We start from the raw sequence: 8,409 nt of genomic DNA, 5'->3' as shown, positions 1-8,409 counted from the left end.
TTCACCCCACCATCCTAGACATAGACTTTGGTGACTAAGGGGGAGTAAATACATTAATGAATGACTTATTCCATCCACCTCCTCCTATTGGCTCCTACCTACATGTGCCTCCATGCCAAGTTGAGTGCTTAATGGGAAGTGAGTGTATAAAGTTTTGTTTTGTTTAAAAATAAGTAAAATTAATTTCTGAACCACCCACCTATCCCATCCAAGGGAGACATTTGACTGAAATGCATGTCATTACGATGCCTCTTGTACCATGGACAGGGCTTCTTGGGGTTGTGTTGGTCCACATGGGAAATGTTGGGAACAAAAACTCCACCTTCCCCATGCAAAATTTTGTGTGAAATTGATGCTTGGAGTGGAGGGTAAAAGAGAAGTTTTTAGCTAGGATCTCTTTGCATTAAATAAGGGCCATCCTCATCTCCCAAGTACCCTCCATGCTGATCAAACTAGATGCTTTAAATGTTTGAGGCACTTCCATTTGATGACATGATCAATGTGTTTATGAGGGGGGGCAACTTTAATGGGTGGTTGGACCATCCTCACCCTCATTTTTGTCCTTTTTCCAGGCAGAGGTCTTGGGAAGTATAGCCACATGGGGAGAGAGGGATGATGCCTTGTTGTGCATAGGGGAGAGTGTATACAAGGTGTCAAACCACCAGCCTTCTTCATGATCATGCCTACCACCATGGTGTAGAATATTCAAGGCATCCCCAGCTTGGGTAGCTTGGGAGAAGGGATGGGATTGTACACTCAAAAGTGTCCCGCTCTAAACCCTTCTATCCAAACAATTCCATGAGTTCAGAATGCTTAGATGCCGGCTTAGAGCTCCCTATCCATGGAGTGCAAGAGAGTATATTTCAAGTATATTTCAAGTATAGCCACATGGGGAGAGAGGGATGATGCATTGTTGTGAATAGGGGAGAGTGTATGCAAGGTGTCAAACCACCAGCCTTCTTCATGATCATGCCTACCACCATGGTGTAGAATATTCAAGGCATCCCCAGCTTGGGTAGCTTGGGAGAAGGGATGAGGCTGTACACTCAAAAGTGTCTCGCTCTAAACCCTTCTATCCAAATGATTCCATGAGTTTGGAATGCTTGGATGCTGGCTTAGAGCTCCCTATCCATGGAGTGTAAGAGAGTGTATTTCAAGTTCAAAGGCTCTTAGATGAGCCTTAGAGATACTCTTCTTGCTAGTAAACCATGCAATGGGAGGTTCCAAAGACAAGATGCAAGAATGCAAATGTCCCAAGGAGTTCCTCAAGAATGCAATGCAACTAAAGATTAAGATAGCATGAATATGAAAAGTGTAGCTATTCTAAGCATGGATGAGAGTGTTACAATCCAAAAATTAAGCTATGTGAGATTAAGCTACATGTAAAAATGAAAGCTAAGCTAAGCTAGAATGCCATGATGCCATGGATGAGAGAATGTAGACAAGAAATAGAAGTTCTCCACAAAGCTCCAAAGAAACTTGTTAGAAAACCTGCAACATAACAATATTCAAAATGAGGATGGATCGAGGGGGAAAGCTCTCTCCCTTTTAAAGATGTATGGATAGTAGAGATCAAGATGGAGATGATGGATGATCAACGATGGAATTCAAAAAGAGGAGTGATCCATGTGCACACACAAGTCAACCAATAGAATATAAGTTGACTTGTCATATAAGACAAAGTCACAAAGCCTTTTCTTTTAATTGCAAAATAGAAAAAGGACTTTATGTGTGCACTTTAAGTGGGTCAGAAGAATGGGGTGTTTTATTTAATTAAAAGGGGACATGTTCTTTTAATCAAATAATGAACTTAGGATAGCATAGTCAAACTATAGGTTATAATCAAATAAATTGATTATTAGCAATTTGGTCTAGGTAAGTGATTAAATTAAACTAGCCAAAATGCTAAGAAGGGGGCTAATAGTCTAGATGACCATTTCTAGGTGATTACATTTGCCCCTCTTTGACTAATGTGTGATTGATTTGGAAACACATTATGTCAAAGAAATTAGAAAGCCAAGTAGGTGGTGATAGATATAGATATCTGATTTCAAAGAATGAAATGCAGAAATAGATGGCAAGTCCTGAATGCACAGCCTGATAGCGATAGTACTGAACATTAGGAAGATGATGTTAGGATCTGAAAAGAATTCTAACACCTAGCAAAGCAGATAGACTGAGAGCAAGTGAGAAGATCAAACAAATGCTCCTAAGAAATAGATAGTTGTAGCAATCAGTGATAGAGTATTTTTGCCCCCTTGGGATCGAAATCGAAATGAGGTAAGGAGACATAGAAAAAAGCTAGATATGAGAAAATAAGAATATAAAAATGTTCAATATGATAGATAGATGATTAGAACCCAAGAATGACTATAAAAAAATTGATAAAATGCCCCAGTTTGATTAGAGTTGACCTTGAAGGATATATCATAAAAATTAGGTCGAAACGAGTAGAAAGGTGATTTTAGACATGAAACAGTGAATTGAAGTAGATATGAAGTATGGAAATGATGAAGACATGAAGAAATGAAGATGCCCCAGTGATGATTCAGAGATTAGACCTCAAAAGGTCAGCTAACTGCTCAGAAGAAAGTAGAATTTTAAAAGACAATTTTGACCATTAAGATGAACTCGAATTTGGATTTCGATCTTGAAAATGAATCTAGGACGTTGAAATTATTTAAGAGTTCAAAACTTTATATAATGTGATGATAAGATAGAAAAGAGATGAAGTGAAAGATTAAGAAGGTGAAAATACATGAACAAGAAGAAAGTAAAGAAATATATGAAAGGAGTTAGCTGATATGTCCACAAAAAAGATGAAGAGAGAGCTCTCCCCATATGCAAGAATGCAAGACTAATCTAGAAAATGAACCTAAAATGCAAGCTAATATGCAAAGTGGTTTACTAGCAAGAAGTGCATAACATTTAGACTCTTAATTTCATCATTGAGTATTTATTAGGGACATCATGAGATCATACAACCATCACTAGTATAGCTATGAGGATATGAATATGATCGATATCAGATAGTTATGTGGAAATCCAATCTAAGCATCAAAGACATGTAAGTCAAGATAACTACTCGATTAGATTCCCTAAGTTTAATTTAGCAAGATTACACCTGTATGAAGGAATAAGCGCTAGGATAACCCCTGAGTGTGGTCTTGCAAAATAGTCAAGGATGATACATTTGTAAGTCAACATGTTGGATAAGACAAGCATAAATGCTTACAACACTATAGAAAAACAAAGTATATCCACAAGCAAAAATCAAGAAAGCATGTCCCATGCCCCCAGTCTTCTAGTCAATGACATCCTTGAAAGACTATTATGGAGGGAACACATGGAAAAGAAATCATCATAGATAGCACACAAAGTAGATAAAGATCAGCATAGCTTAGTTGTTTAAGTGTTAAAGTGTGTGTGTGTGTAAGTCACTTGGCCATTTCTTCAGGACTTGATTCTAATAGTGAGAAATTTTGCGACATCGGAGACCGTAGGTAAACTATCTAAAAAGTGTTGAAAAAAACTTGATGTCAAGATGGGGGAAGTGTTGAGAAACACTATCTTGTGAGTTGTCCAAGAAACCCTAATGCACAAGAATACCTCAATAGGCTAAGCAGTTGTGCCTCCAAGACAAGGACAAGAAAAAAATCCAAGCTAGGAAATGTGTAGCAAAATAGGTGATTGAGACTGATAGACAGAGGTGCAAGGGTCTCAAGTAGCACCTATTTCTAGATTTTCACCACTTGACAGATTTTTTCAGGACTTTTTTCAATTTTTTATATTTTTGTATTTTTGATTTTTTTGGTGATACATCAAAGTGCCTATTGCTAGGTTTTCACTAAGAAGATCTTTTTTTCAGGACATTTTACGATTTTTAGGATTTTTTTCAGGATCATATATGATTTTTTCGAGAATTTTTTAGAAGGTTTAGAGATTACTAGTTCTCAAGCAAGATCACATTATTTTCTCCCAATGTCTAGCAAGGTATAGGACACAATGGAGAAACAAGCCAGTGGATAAGTAGAGATGGATAAGAAAGGAGTATGAAGCAAGTAAAAGTGATCCTCAAGGACTGACTCCTCAAGAGTACCCAAGCTAGGGAAAGAGGTGAAATAGTCATATGAAGCATGTTTTGGATAAGCAATGGAAGTAATGAAAAGATAGCATGTAGAATAAGCAGTGAAGCCAACAAGTGAGATAGCATGAAGCATGTAGTCCAAAAGAGTAGACATGTCAAGAGACCTAAGAACCATTTTTCATTTATTTTGATCAAGACCAAGGGGTCAACTAGATAGGATAGGGATGGGATAGAGCAATGAGAATAAAGCTCAAGATAGAGGCTATGAGTGAATAGGAGAGCACAATAGAAAATATTGTGGATAAGATAGCCAATATGCAAAGATAGCTCAACATTGTCAAGATCAAAGAGAGAAGAGGGGATAGATGGATGATGGAAGAATTATGCATGATGCCTGTTTGCCAGGTTTTCATCATGGTACTTATCCAAGGTGCCAAAAGATGTAGTTTTCACCATAGGATAAATTTATTTTTCTTTACTTTTGCTACCAAGGTGCCACAAGAAGTGGTTTTCACCAAGGCACATTTTCATTTTTTTTTCATTTTTTCATTTTTATTTTTTTTGATTTTTTTGAATTTTTAGAAAGAGCTCAAGCTTATTGAATGTAGATAGTGCTCCTATAGGAAAGATAAGTCATGATAAGCCAAGACCATAGAAAGGTATGCTCAAAGATGTTGATAGGGTGATGCACGAGAAATGGTAGTAGGAAGAGTATATGGAGGATAATAGTTCATGTATAGAAAGTAAGTGTAAGCTTTAGAGGATTTCATGAGGGTAGTTGAAATATTGGACAAGATCAACATTGACACACACCTTGAAGGGTATTGGAACAATGGAGGAATCATGGATGAAAGAGCTTGAGATTTAGATGTATGAGGTGGTAGAAGAGATTTGGAAAAAAATTGAGTGGAAGGCTTTGGAATATTTTTAGGAAGATTTTTGGAAGAAGATGGAATGGAAGCCTTTGGAAGCTTGAATGTCAACTTTGAAGTATTTTCAATATTCAAGTCTTCTAAAAGAGACTTGGGAATCCATATAGCTTTAGATTTTCCTTTGGATACTTAAAAACACATTTCTTGAATAATGGGTTTAGGAACCCATGTTTTCTTTGATTTAGCTTTTTTAATAGTGGACCTTTGCGGTCTCTTTTGTGCATTCTCCTTCTTAGCATTCACATGTAGATTAGATGGGACATAGTGATCTTTCTTTTTCAATGGATTCTTATGTTTATTCTCACTTCCAAAGGACTTGGGATTTGTGGATGAATAAGGATGATATGACTGGTTTAGATGTATAGATGGGTGAAAAGTCATCAAGGATGAGTGTCTTTTTTGATCTTGAGTTAATATAGGAGAGCTAGGGAATGAGCTATGAGTGAATGTAGGAGATGGAGGAACATAAGGCCCCAATATGGATGGAAGGTTTGAATGCTTTAGCTTAGATGGATAAGGACCAAGGATAGATTTAGAATATGCAAAGGGATAGTGGGAAGGGATATCAACATCTTTAGAATGAGCAACATGGTCAAAGCCATCAATAGAATCATAAGTACCTTTGATAGGAACAAAAATTTTAATAGAAGCACTTGAAGCTTGAGCACAATTTTGAAGTCGATGTGGAGAAGTAGAACATGAGGGGATGCTTTGATCTTGACAAGTAGCTTTGGATAGTAGATGAAGATAAATTTTCTCATAATTTTCAGTAAGATCAAGGGAGATAATGGAAGTGGTATCTTCATCATAATTAGGAGGTGGAAAAGTTATAGGATATGGAGGGGAAAAATCTTGAAAGAGATGAACGGGTGCTTGGTCTTGATCTTTCTTGACATTTATAGATTTAGCTTTTTGAGAGTCCTCTTGACATGGAGCCACTTCTAAGGACAAGGGAGAATGAAGATTGAATGGAGTAGTGCTTGGATTAGGCATAGTAGTGCATGAAGGTTGAGGATATTTAGGATTAGTAGCATGGAAAAGGTTTGCAGCCAAGTGAAGGTTAGCTTGAGTTTCTTTTAGAGGTAGCCCTTGAAGATACACGCAGTCAATGTGGAAAGCATTAGGTTCTTTATTTGATGGAGGCATTTTGGAAATATTTTAAGTGTTGGGAGATGTACGAGTGTTGGAAGAAGTGGAAGATGTAATGGAGCCACTACTAGACATAGGTTCATCAATATAATCTTGCTCAAGAGAAGTATCTTCACCACATGAGTCACTAGAGGTTCCAAGATCAACAATCTCATCATCAATGAGATCTTGGATTTTATGTTTCAGCTCTATACAATAAAAAGTAGCATGGTCATTAGATTGATGATAAGCACAATAAGCATCCAAGAAAGGATTTCCATAGGAGCTAGACTTAGGCAACATGATGAGCTTAGTTTCAAGAAGTGTTTGCAAAATGTCATCATAAGAATGTTCCAAGGGAGTAAAAGTCCTCTCAAAAATATGTCTAGGATCTTCTTCTTGTTTCTCAAGTGAATAGCATGCATTCATGTCTTCATCATTATCTTCGTCAAAGATAGGTCCATCATGAAATTTTGGCATAGGCTCAAGTGCTTGTTCTCTACAAAGGTCTTTAGATCTAGAAGATGAATACATTTGATGTCTTGAAGTAGAGCATGTAGACCTAGAAGAAGAGGATGACCTTAAAGAAGGTGACTCAAATGCATGTAAAGACCTTAAGGAAGATTCATGTAATGATACAATCTTCTCCTCTAACCTTTTCTCAAGTTTAGACTTCATTTCTGTCATGCGCTTAGAGAGATGAAGGCAAGAAAGATCATTTGTCTCTTCTAGTTCTTTGTATTGCACATATAGATCTTGAAACTCTTTAGTGAGATGGAGGATATCATGATCATCTAGATTCAATTCAATTTTGGTAGCACAAGGTTTAGATCCCATAGTTTTAGATGCAAAGCCAAGCATAAAAGAGCCTAGAAGATAACTTGATGTTGAAACTATAGGAGGTAGAGTGTTCACTTTCCAAGATAGTAGAGAGAGATTAAAGTGACTTGTCAAAAAATATGTCTAAAAAACTTATGACATGAATGACTCAAGTCAATAGCTAGGCAAGATGCCAAAATAGCCAAATAGATAGAGCAAGCAGGGTGAAAAGTGAACAACTTTCCCAACCCAAGAGTGTAGTCAAGAAATCAAGGTAACCATTTTAGCAAAAGGATAACTAGCAAGTGGACATAGACCATGAAGACAAAAAGACCAAGAGCACTAAGACCAAAGAGCCACTTTAAGCATGTTCAAGAACTAGATACATAGAAAATAAAAATCAAATGATGAGACTCCCCTTAGCAAGCAACACAAGGAAATTTTTGCATTTGATGTTTTGACTTGGTTGACAAAGTTTGACAATAGTTGATAGCATAGCAAGTTTGATGTTCAAAAGAAATTTCTTTCCAAGCAAGATAGTGACACATGGAGTAGTCTTCAAACAATCAAGCAAGGGACAAAGCAACCTTGCATGATACAAGCATATGTGAGGTCTTAAAAGAAAGCCGTATAACTATCATCATGTGTATGTTCAAAATATTTCCACAAGTCTAGCACATTCAAGAACACATCAAGCAATATCTACCTAAAGGACATGGTTCATTACTCAACAAATTGGACCATGCTTGATGCTCCTTCACCTCACACCAAGTGGTTGCCCACAAGAGATATTGGCTTTGTCATAAAAATGCCATAAGCATAACCAAGGGAACACATATGGTGAGTGTAAATCTTGGGGTGATCTGGGTAGTCCACTAGGATCAATCCTTGCGCCAAGAAGTTGAGCAGCTAAAAAGGGTAGTTACTAACTTAGGATGTTTAGATAGGGCTTCCGTTCATAGTGTTCCTCTTGCTTCTAATTACGGGACACCTCACCTTGTGATGAGTAACCGATCTCGCGACCACAAGAGTACCTTAAGCATTCTTGCCTAGTGATCTCCCTATGGTTGAAATCCCATAAGTGATCACACTAGGCGAAGAAAAACACTATGTCCACCAAGGTTTTGTGTCCTTGATAGCCTTGATTTTATAGTGGGTTGGAAGAGCTGGGTAATCTTCTTGTCCCAACTTGGGTCGTTCCTCTCAGGTTGTCCGAGAGCAAGCCCTCTAAAAGATTCTAACTACACAAAGAGTGGATCAAATTTTAGAAGTCAAGATTTTTGATTCACCACAAGGGTGAAGAGAATACTCTCCTATTCCAATCATTTTCTCCCAAACACACCAAGAAGATTCAGTTGCCTCTTACTTTTGAAACCAAATGGTAAGTCAAGATTTTTGATTCACCACAAGGGTGAAGAGCATACTCTCCTATCACCAAAAGAT

This window comes from Cupressus sempervirens, chromosome 6 (assembly GCF_028749045.1).
Source record: "Cupressus sempervirens isolate cs-2001-9-10 chromosome 6, ASM2874904v1, whole genome shotgun sequence".
In the NCBI taxonomy this organism is placed as follows: domain Eukaryota; kingdom Viridiplantae; phylum Streptophyta; class Pinopsida; order Cupressales; family Cupressaceae; genus Cupressus; species Cupressus sempervirens.
Note: the sequence above shows the minus strand (reverse complement) of the source record.